This window comes from Marmota flaviventris, chromosome 6 (assembly GCF_047511675.1).
Source record: "Marmota flaviventris isolate mMarFla1 chromosome 6, mMarFla1.hap1, whole genome shotgun sequence".
NCBI lineage: Eukaryota > Metazoa > Chordata > Mammalia > Rodentia > Sciuridae > Marmota > Marmota flaviventris.
Genome location: NC_092503.1, coordinates 22,647,011 through 22,662,278, shown reverse-complemented (window position 1 = coordinate 22,662,278; position 15,268 = coordinate 22,647,011). Strand labels below are relative to the sequence as shown.

The 15,268-nt window shown below is 38.8% G+C and overlaps 1 protein-coding gene across 16 annotated transcripts in view; it reads right to left on the bottom strand.

Moving 5' to 3' along the window:
* Hivep2 (HIVEP zinc finger 2) overlaps positions 1-15,268 on the bottom strand; it is a 184,509-nt gene that overhangs the window by 79,662 nt on the left and 89,579 nt on the right. For 13 of the 16 annotated variants that reach the window (XM_071612969.1, XM_071612980.1, XM_071612968.1 and 10 more), the window contains one exon: positions 2,101-2,212. The exons of the other annotated variants lie outside the window; for them this stretch is intronic. The gene's annotated coding sequence lies outside the window, so the exon portion shown is untranslated. The remainder of the gene's footprint in view (positions 1-2,100; positions 2,213-15,268) is intronic. 16 annotated transcript variants of the gene reach the window in all.

Sequence of the window (15,268 nt, the reverse complement as noted above, 5' to 3'; positions counted from 1 at the left end):
GGGGAAAAAAATATCCTCACGTGGGCTGATGGCTAGGCTCACTGATGAAGTTGGCAAGACGCTTCTGGTTATATGCTCCATTCACTTCATGAAAAAGCTTACCAATGAAATGCTTATGGATTAAGTATCATCCTCATTTAACTCAGAACAATAATTATGTTAAAGCAGAGTGGCCAGTGAGCTAAGTCAGAGCAGCTCAGAGCTCAGTGCAGTGGGCAGGGGAGCCATCTGCACTGGATGTCCAGGCCAGGTCCATTCTCAGGAGGCACTCATAAAACTGTCTACCTTGCCCATAATTTAAATCAGGTGACACCAATTGAAATTTAACTTTAACACTGTAGTATGCTTTGAGAATCACTGTAAAAGCCAAGCTGGTGTGTAGAGAGAAAACGAAACGTGGCAAAGACATTTAAGTTAGTGGTTCAGAGTATTAATCTGTATCTTCTAACATCTAATACAGCTATCAAGAAATGAAGTCCTTGCTTTTGAAATTTTTAAACATTTCTCTTTTTGATTTTTTTTAATTCAATCTAACGGTTTTATATCCCTTTAATCATTACCCTAAATTTTTCCAAATGGCACTATGAAAAGTTCAAAGTTTTGGTCACAAATAAGTATTGAATCATGAACCTTACAAGAAAAATGAAAAGCATACTCAATATTTCTAATCCCACTGGTGCTCACAGCTACACTAACAAATCAAGTTCCAGGGCAGTTGCCTCCAGGGGGATGATTTTAGACCAAGCTAAGGCAGCTGTGAGCCCTGCATTAACTATACAATACTGTCACAGAAACCCCATCTGATATCATCAAGACTTAAGATGCTCACAGTTTAGCAGATGCTATTGGTTGGTTTGGTTTGGAAGAAAGTTGGCTCCCCAAATGATTAGACACTTTCCTATCTTATTCATTATCACTCATCAGGTTTTAAAATAGCTCCAGTTTATTTGGAGAAAAATTAAGTAACAAGCTGCACAATTTTAGAATCATGAAAGAAAAAAAAAACCAGAATTTCACAAACTCAAATCTTCCGACCTAAATTAGGAAAACTTTTTTTTTTCCAAATCATCTCTTACAGTATACAGTATAAAGGGTTAATTTAAGCATGAGTTTTCCTGAGTTAAAATAAAAAATTTCCAAGCCCTAAAATCAGTATCATTTAGATTTCTGATGCCAAAAATCTGTTTGACAGAGTAGGCTTTACTATCCTGACATTTTAACAGTAGCCAAAGTCCTGTTCCCACTAAATTCTGTCTTGGCAGTACCAATCATCTGCTAAAAGCCTGAACTCCTCCTGGTTCTGAGTTCTCTACCTCAGGAGCTTTCCATAGCATCCAGGGTAACAAGAGAGCTGAACTGATCCAAGTCCTTACTTAAGATGTCTATTCCTGGGGGTGGGGTGGGGGGAGAAAGCACTTCGAACTGTAGTGGAGCAAAATATATTCCATGCATTTACAATTATGTCAAAATGAACTCCAATATTATGTATAGCTAGGATGTATGAATAAAAAAAGCATTGTTTTAAAGATGTCTGTTCTTATCACAGAAACCAAAATTTCTATAAAAGAAGAATGGTTGAATAAGGTGAGATGCTAATTTACTCAAAAAGTTCATGGTACCTTAGATTCAAATCTGATGAAGATGTAATTACACAGGAAAATCTCACTGGAAGTACAAATCTGATATTCTCACATCACCTCAAGATCACAGGCAAATCATCATTAAAATAATAAATAAAAGGGGCCAGGAATATAGTTCAGTGGTAGAGCTTGTGCCTAGCGTGTGCAAGGTGCAAGGGTTCAATCCTCAGCACCCAAATAAATAAATCAATAAATAAAATAGTAAATAAAAGAATCAATTTAAAAACATAAATGACATTTTTCAATGTTCAGCTAAAATCAGAATATTTCCAAAATTGCAATAAAGACATGCAAATATTTTCATTTAGGTAACACCCCAGACAGACATCTACTACAGGTGTTGAGGGCCCCAAATAATCAATATCAAAATTTCACAGAAAGTTTACTGAATACTGTGCTTGAGAAACCCTTCCCAGAACTAGGAATTCAAACCACACAGAAGGCACTGGTCTTAACTTACCTAGTGGCCAAATGTCAAACAACTGGTAAATGAGTGTTCCAATCAAATCAATTCACTTAATTTTCAAGTAGATCTGATTACCACCATCTTTTAAAAAATGCAAAGACTCCACCTAACAAGAAAAGGAAAAAATAAAAACAACATTTAAACCAGAGGAGCTTTAAAACCTACACCAACTACCCAAACATCAAATCAAGACTGTCACTATATCTTTTCCTAAGTTACTGTGCTACTTAAAACCATAAAATAACAAAAGTACCTGTCAACTAAACTAAATTTTACTGTTTGGGATAAAATGAACATTCAAGCAATAGTAAAAAGTGAACAAAGAGTTTATTTTCCGTACTGATTGGCTCATGGAAATTACAGCTACACAATATCAGGATATTTTAAAATCAGACATGAGGAAAAGATGCAAATTACTGCCCTGGAATCATCCTCATTCTTATAAGTTACTGACACAATGAAAATGTGTAGGTTGCAGTTCCTGAAAGCTATTAACACCTGGCTCTAGAAACTATTAACTAGATCAATCGTTTAAATATAACAATGGTCAAGCAGTCCTGGAGAGAATTTACAAGCAAGAATTTCCAAATGATTCTGAGAATGATACCTGTCTCCCACAGAATGTATGTGCTCCAGTAACCACTCACAAATAGCTTAGTTATGGCTTATAAACACTGTCATTTTATTCTATTCATTTTACCAGTAGAAGCACCTTTTCTGAATTTAAAAGATTAAACTGCTATCTCATCTCCAATAGGATATTCAAGAGAAAGTAAGCAATGCCCCAACTGGAGAGATCCTAAAATAACCACGGTGGGGCTGAGCAGAAGAGTGAGATAGAAAATTACAGTTTCTAGATACTCCTGAAGCAGGACTCCCTGGGGTGGACTTAGTATGTTAAAACCTACAAATATTTTAAAGTCCCAGAATATCAACCACAACAACATTCAAGTGGAACATGAAATTCAAGTGAAAGCTTGAAAATAAATTTCAAGGCCATAAATACATGATTTTTTAATTAAGCAATTTGGAATTCATCATAAACTGCCAATTTCCCAACCTCACTATACACATTCATGAAATTAGCTGATAGTTAATCTCAGAATTAGAAAAATAAAGGTTGAAATAGATCAGCTATACACTTCTAGTATTTGCTAAAAAAAAAAAAAAAGGTTATAGTAGTCATGGGAAATATATTCTAATTTCCAAGAAAAACTATGCATGGATTCTAGTCATTGCTATTCAAAAAGCAGTTATTTAGGAAACTCATATGTGTATGGCCTCTGAAATAAATAGTCTTATTTATTATTCCAGAGTTTGTGCTATTAGTATGACAAGACAAATGACATATGCTTTGGCTATTATTTTATTTTATTGGTTTGTAGTGCTGGGTATGAAAACGGGGCCTTGTGCATGCTAAGCAAGTGCTCTACAACTAAGCTGCACCCACAACCCATCCTTTGGCTATTTTAAACCATAATGAATCAACAAGTACAGTCACCTAAACAATGGTCTGCAATTTCCAATTTGTTGTATTTTTCCTGGAGTTTTACAGAAAAGTTGCATAGGCTTTTCAAATAATGTTAGCATAGCATGCTTCATAATACCATTTCTGAATATCTGCCAATACTAGTAGACTACTTAACAACTTTTCTTTTGGTTAGTCACTTTGCAAAAGCAAGTGAGGACACTTTCTCTCATGACGCAAAATGAACTTTGAAGATCCTTAAATATCCTCTGAGTTTTCAATGTACGCTGCGAAACTGACCCATACAAAAATCTATGTCCACTATTCTTTTTAGGTCCTTGTCCATTATTTCTTAGGTAAAGTACTGCTATTTTTTCTTTTTTTAACTGTGTAATTCTTGCCATATAAGAGGTCTTAAATTTCTGTGAGTAGCCAGTCATTAACCTAATATGTGAAAAGGCTTTTCACTATACAGGAGCAAGTATGTTCTCATTTTCACATAACCTAAGATTGTCTGCCTGGTCAATAGTTTTAAATGACTTAGGAAATTTTCAGCCTTTATAAAGTGCCTAAAAGCAGTAGTATGGTCAGCTCATATCAAAGTTCAAAAGCATATGTACAAAATACATTAGTCACTCATACAGGTGATTCACTTAAATGACTGCCACTGACTCACACAAAAGACTGTTTATCAGGTACTCCTCAAGTATATAAAACACAACGTAACGTTTCTTGAGAAAAGTAAAAAATAAGCAATGACACCTGACATTGATGGCAGATTGCTTACAATTTCCTCACTATACAGTAAGGCAACACCTAAAGTAATTTTATAGCCTGATGAAAGGTCGAGACTAAACTTCCTTCCCTTTAATTCGTTTCTATTGCCTACTGTCCACACTGGGATGGGTGGGTGGGCAGTGCTCCATCAATGGTATTTGGGCTCCATCAAAAAAAATCTAAGTACATCTGAATTGTGCATTTCAAGTTACATGGTCTAAACAATGAGTAATCTAGCATTAGGTAATATTTAATCACACTGGTAACATACTGGTCTATTTCACTGACTTGTTATAATAAATCACATGCACCCACAATGCTGGGCTTCCATGGCTTTCTCTAACTAAGTAATTTATCCTGGTAGGACACAGGAACCACACTCTCCAAGTTTACAGGACACTCCCTGGAAGCAATTCAGTAGACTAGTCTGTTGCAACACTGCAAGTTCACTTTGGGGAACCCTTTAGGGTAGGAAATGACACCCTGCAATAAATGATTCATGTCTGCTCGGAATCACCCACAGTGGTCATCAAACACACTCCTTTTATTGAGGATGAAACTGACACTCAGAAGTCCGCCCAGCTTTGGCTACCAGAAGCAGATTTCCTAACTACTGTCACACTGTGAGTCTCCACACCCTGGAGCCATTCTCCTCCCACAGACAAAAATTCAGCCTTACGTATCACAAGCATCTTGAGCACCATCTATGTTAAAGTGGCTTCTTAGTTCAGGATAGAAAGGAAAGGGGGACAACAATGACCACAGAGTAGGATAAAATAGAGCCCCCAAACCACATGCTCTGCTCCACCCGCTTTATCACGGTTACAGTCAACTGGCCTCTTTACAAACCTAGTGAAAAGCTGGCCAAGGAGAAAAAGGAAATCAAGAATAATATTTTATCAGGTTTTCAAAGTACCATTTGAATATTTGAAAAGCCATGCCCCTGGCGAGTTAGTATAGCTATTTGCATACTCATGTTATGTCCCCTAAAAACAAAAAATAAAAATAAAAAAAATAAAAACTGAAGACTTTTTTGGCCAGAAGGATACTCTTAATCCTACCACTCAAATAGAATTATTCTCACTTAAAAAATCTTGATCTGGGCTGGAGATGTGGCTCAAGCGGTAGCGCGCTTGCCTGGCATGCGTGCGGCCCGGGGTTCGATCCTCAGCACTACATACAAACAAAGATGTTGTGTCCGCCGAAAAAACTGAAAAATAAATATTAAAAAATTCTCTCTCTCTCTCTCTCTCTCTTTCTCTCTCTCTCTCCCTCTTTCTTTAAAAAAAAATCTTGATCTAGTATTTGCTCCAGTGCAAGTATATTTCCCATAGAATTTCATAAAGCACATGTAATTCTGCATAGTTATATTTTCATATATTTCATAAGTAAACTCTTCATTTCTATGTACTTTGCATGGTACTCATTTTTACTAAGCACATAATATTCCATACCGCATGTTATTTTCTTCATCATTCCTACATATGGGAATGTTTCACATAATTTTATTTGTTTGCAATGCTAATAAATAGTATTATCAAACATAGAATTATTAAATCAAATTTAAGAATATTTTTCTGGACTTCATATTTGTATCCATAATGACATCAAGAGATTCAAATTACCTATAATGCTACCAGCATTAGATAAGCATTCCACTTTCACTAAACTTCCTCACCATTGGATCTGGCTAAAATATTTGGATGGTTTATTTTAATATAAATGGTACTTCAGAACTGCTTTTTACTTTATTTTATTTTATTTTATTTATTTGTTGGTACTGGGGATTGAACCCAGGGGCACCTGACCACTGAGCCACATCCCCAGCCCTATTTTGTATTTTATTTAGAGACAAGGTCTCACTGAGTTGCAAGGCACCTCATCATTGTTGAGGCTGGCTTTGAACTCACAATCCTCCTGCCTCAGCCTCCCAAATCACTGGGATTACAGGTATGCACAACTGCACCCAGCCCACAGCTGCTTTTTAAATTTTAATGTTGACCATAGTTATTTACTCACATGATTTTACATTTACTGAACTTTTTCTTAACTTTTAAAGAGTGCTTTATTTATTCATGTGTACACACACACACACACACACACACACACACACTTTTCTCTGAATTGTTTCTGTAAAGTTATTGTTTAACCATTTAATATATCTGGCATGTATTTGAGTATATAGCTGATGTACATATTCAAATATTATTGACAAATTCAAGTTATGCACAATGCTATCTACTGAAGCTATCCTTTTCCACACATCTTCCTATTAATTTGCTCTATTATTTTGCCTGTGTAGGATGTACCCTAATGGATCTGTTTCTGGGCTCCTGGATTTGTTACCTTGATCTACACATTTATTATGGAACTTTCACCCAAAATGAGTAAATGTAATGTGACTAGCACTGTGTTAGGTAGTGCTCAGCACATAATCACACGAGGTTCAAACTACTGCTAATAATTTGAATCTATAGTTGGCAATGTTTTACTCCTTGATCTCTTTATTTTTTTCAAATGTTTCTTGATATTCTCTCATATGCATGTGTGTACTTGTGAAATTCTCACCCAATTTTAACTAAGTGTATTATTTGTCCTCCATATGTAGTCAACACCCCCCCCCCCAAAAAAAAATCAACAAAAGTAAAAATAAACTGTGAACAACATCACCACTAAAAAACAATATCTCATCCAACCGTTTTATATTTCTCTGGTGGATCCTTACATGACAAAGCCCTTAGTGCATTTAAGACATAGTAGAATGGCTTAGAAGACCTCATACCTAGTACCTTCCTCCTTTCTTTCCACCCAGCCAATGTCTATTTTGCTATCTGTGAAATAGATGTCCAATCAAAGGTAGATAAAAATGGATAAATGTAAATTCCTTAAAATACAATAAAATATTTTAAACTTAAATTTGACTGAAAATAGTGTATATTTGGTTGTGCATATTAGCTTAATCCAATGTTATTATTGTAGTGAACTGAATGAACTTAGGTATGCACAAGGAATCTTCTATTTCCGATAAATTGCATTGTGCATGAAGAATTCTAGACACTGATGAAAAGGTAGGGAAGGGAGGGGGAGACCAAATAGAAGGAACAAAAGGAGAAGAAAGAGCTGACTGTCCCTGTAAAAGTACCAATGAGGACAAGAACGGGGTTTTGTCCCCTTGCAGAAAGTCACACTAGGTGTCAAGTTGAGCACAGGCACGAATGATGTGCTTCTCCATTTTCCTGAAGATAGAAACACGTAGAAAATATGGCAAATATTTAAGCCTTATTTCTTGAAAGACTCAAGATGCCCACAAATTTTCTTTCCCAGAGTTCAAAATAGCAAGCTGAGTGGGTGTAAGCACTTCAAGTGGGGGGAAAAAAAGGTAACTAAGGAAAAGGAAATCATACTTTCTGCTCCTTAGTTTAAGACTTTTAAAAGAGGCTATTTAAAGAGATACTTTTGATCTGGATCTCCTGGTTGTCTTGAATCTGAATACAAATGCAGTCCAGATGCCTTTAACACAGAGCACCCAGGCCACATCTAAATGTGACAATGCTACTGAAGGCTAAGTGGGTACCACAGTCACAGTAAGGACAAGCAGTTCTCAGATATAACCAGATACCTCAACCCCAAAAATCAGACACTTGCAACAGGGAGAGCCAAGCACTATGGGGATCTCAAAAGTGCTTCCTAGAACTTCAAGAGGCGTCTGACTCACCAGGGGGGCTTTGTTAATAGGTGGATTCTGATTCTGTGGGTCTGGGTGGAGCGTAACAGTTCCCAGGTAAGGCCAATGCCCTGGTGTGAGGGCCACACTTGAAGAAGAAAGATTTCAGACAACAGAAATAATCAGCTAATTAAGAATATGTGCCAGGTACCTGACGCAGTGTTAGTTGTTACAGGAAATTTTAAGAAGTACATGACACAAGCCCCTGAGCTAACACACAAAAACGTGTTTCTAAAAAAGTAAGTGCCAAATGCTAAAATGTGTGGTAAGGATTCTAAGAATAATAGAAGTTGAAAACGAGAAAAGTTCAGTGGGGGCTAGAGGAGTTACAAATGGCTGTGCAGGGCAAGAGCAAGTTGGGCAGCCCCAGGGTGAGGGCTGGGCTGAGAGGACAGAGAAGGATCTGGGCTTCACCAAGGGCAACCATGAAGGGACAAACTGGAGTTTCAATAACAGAAAGCTGCAGTCTACTTGGCCTTGTGGTCTTAGATATTACCATGGGAAACTGTTTTATTTTTGTTACCAGGGATTTAACTCAGGAGTACTCGACCCCTGAGCCACATCCCCAGCCCTATTTTGTATTTTATTTAGAGACAGGGTCTCACTGAGTTGCTTAGCGCCTTGCTTTTGCTGTTGCTAGCTTTGAACTCAGGATCCTCCAGCCTCAGTCTCCCAAACTGCTGGGATTATAGATGTGCACCACCGCCCCATGGGAAACTTTTAACCAGGGGAAGGAAACTCCAGCCTTATTTAAAATTGAGGGATTATAAAACCATCCCCAAACAATAAAGAATGGGTAGTCTTGCTGTAGTCTAATGCAAATTTCTTCTATTGGCAGCAGCAACAGTGCTATGAATGACATTTTAGGTTTAAGCCTAGGAGTACAAAATTACCATTCATGTATATATGTTTATGCATATGTATGCCTTTGATTAACATATGCTTTTAGTGATTAACAACTTCAAGAGCATTAGAACCATAACTTTTTCCTGCAGTAGAATTAATAATCTTCTGTTCCTAAGAGTGTTTGGATCTTACTTTTATTATAAAAATAAATACTTTTTTTCTCCTATGAAACACTTTTGTATGGCACATACCACACAACACCCTAAACTCCCACACTGGCTGACAATGAGAAGAAAACATATCCAGAAACAGAATCAAAGTATTAATGAATTATACCTTAGTCTTTTTTTTTTTTAACCTCCTTTGAGAGTTTTCCCTGCCAACCCACAATATGTTGAATATATTGCACAATAGATTCAACAGGAAAGCAAGAGAAGATTCCAAAGGTCCATCTAGACATCAGAATTCAATCTTGAAACATTTTTTTTCAAAAGAAAATTATGAGGGCATGGGTACCTGCAAGCTGCAAGAGGGAAGGGAAGCATTTAAAAGAGAATCAGGACATTTGGCATTCTGAGGTCAAGTCAAAGTTATTTCACCAGATTCCAGTTCCATCACTGAGTCTTTGGAACCACCAAATTCATCCATGACCATCATTTAGCACAGCTACTATCCCAAATATATTCCTGTCCTACCAAATCTCCCTGTGCTTCCTGTTCCTACCAAAGTAGTCAAAACTTGGGGAATAATCTATGGCAAAAATTCGTAATTTCAAAACTTTGGGGCTTGAACATTACAAGATACCCGTACTGTGACAGCTGTGCTAAGAGGCCCCAGTATTCATGGTATTCTGATGGAGTCCCCCCAGCCCGCCACCACCCAATAAAAATATGCACAATCATTAGTGAGAAGAAAAAGATGTAAATATGAGGATGCTAAATTAAGTGTCACCCATGAATGATTGCAAAACATGAAAGAGAATGTAAACATGCATGCCCTAATAAGACCATGAAGTCTGTCTTCTACAAATCTCTTCCTCTTTCTACTCCGAGTCCTTTCAGGTGTCCTCCCCTAACTAGGTCAGAGGGTCGAGCAGACTGAGCTCTGCATCCTCTGCAAAAAGCAGCTGATAAGTGTTTCCACAGGAGACTGCCAAAAAAATGTAATGTGCTCTCTTTATGAAAAGAATGTGCTTTTTGAAAAAACAAAAGCAAACAAATTCTTGGAACATTAAAAAATTAATACAAAGAAATAAATAACTTGGTGAAGAGACTTGTCCTGGGAAGGGAGTTTACCAAAACAAGGGCAAGAAAATCCCCTCTGCGGGAAATGTTATTACTAATCCTATATGTGATATAGTGCAAGGTATTATGTCATATGAACTAGAAGCAGATACTGGCTTTCAGTTTTCTGAAGCAAATTGTTTTAGGGGAGTACTAGAGTTTTAACCCAGGATCTCTTAACCACGGAGCGACATCTTCAGCCCTTATTATTTTTTATTTTGGGACAGGGCCTCCCTAAAGTGCTGAGGTTGGCCTTGAACTTGCAATCCTCCTATGAATTGCATTGGCTCGCCTGAAAAGAGATCATCAGTGGTAAGTTCTCTCTCTCTCCCTCTCACCAAGGTATTATTATGTACCTTTTGTCTAGTTATAGGTCATTATACCATTTTTTCTTATCACCCTTTGTGTTCGTGTGTCCCCCTGCTTTTAGAATTACCAAAGGAAATCACCAGAAGTTACAGAGTTAAATTTGCAAAGCACCAATTTCTAACTACATGCTGGTACCATGGTGGAAACAAGGTTCAGTTTAGAAAGATTTTTCCAAGCCCGAATTGATGTCCTCACTAACAGGCTGCCAGGCTTAGATCAAATGAAGGTCAATACGATGTCCCCAGAGGAAGCTGTTCAACTCGTCGGGTCGGCTGGGAGCTGGGCCAAGGAGGCCCTTTAGACTGACAGCAGACCTGGCCGAGCTTGAGTCTTCCCCAAGGCAGAGGGGCCCTCCCCCAGAGGACAGGCTGGGTGCAAACCCTTCTTCTGCAAATACCAAAAGACAGCACAGCTAAGCAGAGCAGCTGGGGATGGCCACTTGTGGCCGACACAAAGGCAAACACTCTCTGCCACAGGACTGGAGCTGTCGAAATGTACATTGCAGACAGGACATCCCTCCTGGCACCCAGCATGAGTGAAGCCCAGGCCACGCAACAACAGCCTGGCCCGAGGACAGCCTGCAACACACATCAAAGCCAGAGGCCCTGGGAGGCTGGCGGGCAGCCAAAGACGCCCCAGAGCCGCCGGGGAGTGTGTTGCCCTTAGGACAATAGCGAACAGGACCATGGTGGAGTCTGTAAATTCCAAGCACTGGGGAGGTCTTCTCAAAGATTTTACCCTCTCCTATCAGGGCTGTGATTTAATTTCCTTTGAAGAAGAAGGGGAAAAAAGAGAGAGAGAAAGAGAGAGAAATATACATTCACCAATCTCTGCCTGCAAAGCTGAACACCATGATGCTAGTCAATGCACTCTGGTCGGTCCTAGCTGGTGGCTTCTGCCCAAAACAACACAGCTAACAGAGATGTGGCCTTCTCCATTTACTCTAAGAGGGCTTTAAGTCTACAGGGTAATTAAGATCATTTAAATGCAAACTTTATGGTTCCATTGCTACTGTCCTCCCAGATACTTTCCATCAATCTGTTCAATTAGAGTTGTATCACATGTTAATTACAACCTGACAGCTTTATTGATTTGGCAGGGCACAGCAGATAGTACCATTTTAGGTAACAAGGACTTAAGGTAAGGCTTCAAGCTCTGGATCACAAACATGACTCACCTTTTGGACCCAGGAGGTTTAACCCAAAGCAGTTTACCCACCTACTGAACAGAAATTGAGTTAGCTCAGGAACCATCTTATCCTCTCACTTCATTTCCAGTTCTTTGCAAACAAAAAACATGCAAAGAACAAGTAATGGTGGGGAAAAAAAAACTGCAGAAGACAAAGGAAAAAAAATCAATCCCTCCCTTCCATGGTCTCCACCTGTGATGGATGAAGTGTCGTGATGCCCTTTCCTGCAAAGCAAGCATCAAGAAGAAATATGGCACACTTATGCCACCAAAGGGCCTGGGTTCTGACGTGAGTAGCCACACTACACCAACACTCACTAGAACAGAGAGGGTCTTGTTGGCTTCCCTTCCCAAGGAAATGAATACGAGTTGAGGTCACTCAACTCTGATCCACCCTGTACAGCAGGCCTACACTTCCAGCAGCACATGCTCCATTAAGCCAGCAGTTTGTCATAGCCCAGCATGTCATCCCTAATGGCATGCTGGGGGTGGAATAACTTCCAACTCCTTGCTAATCCTGTGTGGGGAATGCCAAGGTACAGAGTTTTACTTGATTGCATAAAATGTAGAGCTATTTTCAGTTTCTGAATCATCATTCTGGCTCCTCCACTAGTCCTAAAGCCATATTACAACCCTTGAAAAATATCTTTTCTATTCAATTTTCACTGATTTGAACATAAGCAAACACTGAAAGTAATCCCAGTAAGTTTCCAAAAGATGAAACCGTGAGATGGAAGCAAAACAACAAAAACAAGAGTTTCACGAACATCTGCAATTTAAAATGGTCACTGCGGCATTGATAGTAGGTCTTCAGTTATCTTCAAACCCTTGATAAAAACCCTGGGCAAATGGTGGCTCCATTCCCAGCTTTCCAAGAAATCTCCATACTGCTTTCCAAATTGGCTGCACCAATTTGCAGTCCCACCAGCAATGTACAAGTGTACCCTTTTCCCCACATCCTCGCCAGCACTTGTTGTTGTTTGACTTCATAATGGCTGCCAATCTAACTGGAGTGAGATGGTATCTTAGGGTGGTTTTGATTTGCATTTCTCTGACTGCTAGAGATGGTGAGCATTTTTTCATGTACTTGTTGATTGACTGTATGTCCTCCTCTGAGAAGTGTCTGTTCAGGTCCTTGGCCCATTTGTTGATTGGGTGTGAAGCTAGCCAATCCCTAAAAAACAAATGTCAAATGTCTTCTTTGATATAAGGAGAGTAGCTAAGAACAGAGTAGGGTCGAAGAGCATGAGAAGAAGATTAACATTAAACAGGGATGAGAGGTGGGAGGGAAAGGGAGAGAGAAGGGAAAATGCATGGAAATGGAAGGAGACCCTCAGAGGTATACAAAAGTACATACAAGAGGAAGTGAGGGGAAGGGGAAAAATAATACAAGGGGGACAAACGAATGTCAGTAAAGGGGGCAGAGAGAGAAGAGGGGAGGGGAGGGGAGGGGAGGGGAGGGGGGATAGTAGAGGATAGGAAAGACAGCAGAATACAACAGACACTAGTATGGCAAGATGTAAATCAATGGATGTGTAACTGACGTGATTCTGCAATCTGTATATGAGGTAAAAAGGGGAGCTCATAACCCACTTGAATCAAATTGTGAAATATGATATATCAAGAACTATGTAATGTTTTGAACAGCCAACAATAAAAAATTAAAAAAAAAAAAAAAAAAAAAAAAAAAAAAAAAAAAAAACCCTGGGCAATTAGCACTCAGCAGGACTTTCGAGCCTGCGGACACAGATCGATTCTGTTTTAGTCACACTTTTGAAAATGACTTTGAAGAGAAAGCTTAAATAATGGAAATGAAAACAGTGCTGACTGATATAGGAAGAACCTTAGCTATTTCTGTAATAATTCCCCTGGGATTTATGCTGAATATTATAAAAACAGGATGTTTTGTTTGTTGTTTCTCATCAAAGACTACCAAGCCAGTATCAGACTCCAAAACACATCAAAACTACAAATCTATGTGAAGTCTGGTAATACTTTTTTTAAAAAGGCCAAATGGAATTTTTATTCAGGTATTTAAAATTTTTGCTCACTGTGAGATGAGCTCAGGAAACACACTTCTTATTTTATGAATGCCAAAGGGAAACACCATTACATAACATAACTGCAACGGTTCAGCATCGCCACCCAGAGAAATGGATCTTAAATGCAGGGCAGTCACAGCTGAGTCCACGCTGCTGAGATTTCTCATTTTAAAAAAATCACATGAATTAACTCATGATAACTAGATACCTGTTCCATGTACTTAGAAGCTAATCCCAACAACATGAGGATTCCGGTAACAATCCCTTCCTAATGGTACTTCAATGTGCTACCACAAAACTACTGGCACCTACGGATGAACTTAGTGGTGCACTTAGAGGTTACTTTTAAGGGCCAAGGCTAGCACACATGTGCAGTCTCACCTGTGTGTGGAGGGGTACCACCTCTATTAATGAAATGAGCGTTTTTCAATAGTGTGTGCCCACGTGGAGGGAAGAGTACATGTCATCCCCTTATCCTGATGCACTAGTCCCACGTGAAAATGTAAATAAATGGAAAGAAAGTGTCTAGGAAACACTTATGTCTAAATACAAGCAAATAATTGGTTCTGCTCTCTCCATTTAAATGCTCTTAGAAATATCTGGAAAAGTCACTCAAACAGCTGCAATTGCTGCCATGATTCCATGAACGGGTTTCCATTCAAACCAAGTGAAAACACCAACTCAGCCCTGAGTCTAGGAAAGAAACTAGGGGATTTTTCCAGAGTCCCAGAGACTTCATCTAATCCATAAGTCTGAAGGTTGGGGTTTTTTAATATATAAAACTATAAAAAGTATCTTTTTAATATCTAAGCACTTAACATATGTTCCTTCCCGGTGAAATAATTTTTTTGTTTCCTATCTCAATCTCTGTAACTGGTTATTTCTGTCATCTGTCAACCCATTCAGCTTTTACCAGGCAACTATTACACATCAGACACTCTGCTGTATTCAAAGTTGTACAATGAGTTTTGCTTTATTTTATTTTATTTTAACTCAGAGAATACCTGGTTGGAGGAAGTACGGAAAGTGCTACGGAACCAGTTATAGTCAGGCCTACAGGAGGGAGAGGGGCAGGTATCAAAGCAAGGTCCAAGAGTGGAGATACTTGGATCTTGAGTCACCAGCACACATTTGTCAGGTAGACAATAAGAAAACCAAGTTGGCAGCCAGCTGTGATGATGCATGCCTGTAACCCAGCCCCTCTGGAGGCTGAGACAGGAGGACTGTAAATTCAAGGCCAGCTTCAGCAATTTATCAAGGCCTTGTCTCAAAATAATATAAACAGAATTGGGGATGTAGCCCAGTTGTAAAGTTCCTGTGAGTTCAATCCCTTAGTACTCCTTGCCCCCTCAGAAAAGTTATGGTCAGTAAGAGGCCAAAGGGCTGAATTATGGGAAAAGTCACCAAGTGGAGGCCACTAGATCACAGATTCACTGAACTAAACAGAGGGAAAAAAGTAAATTAT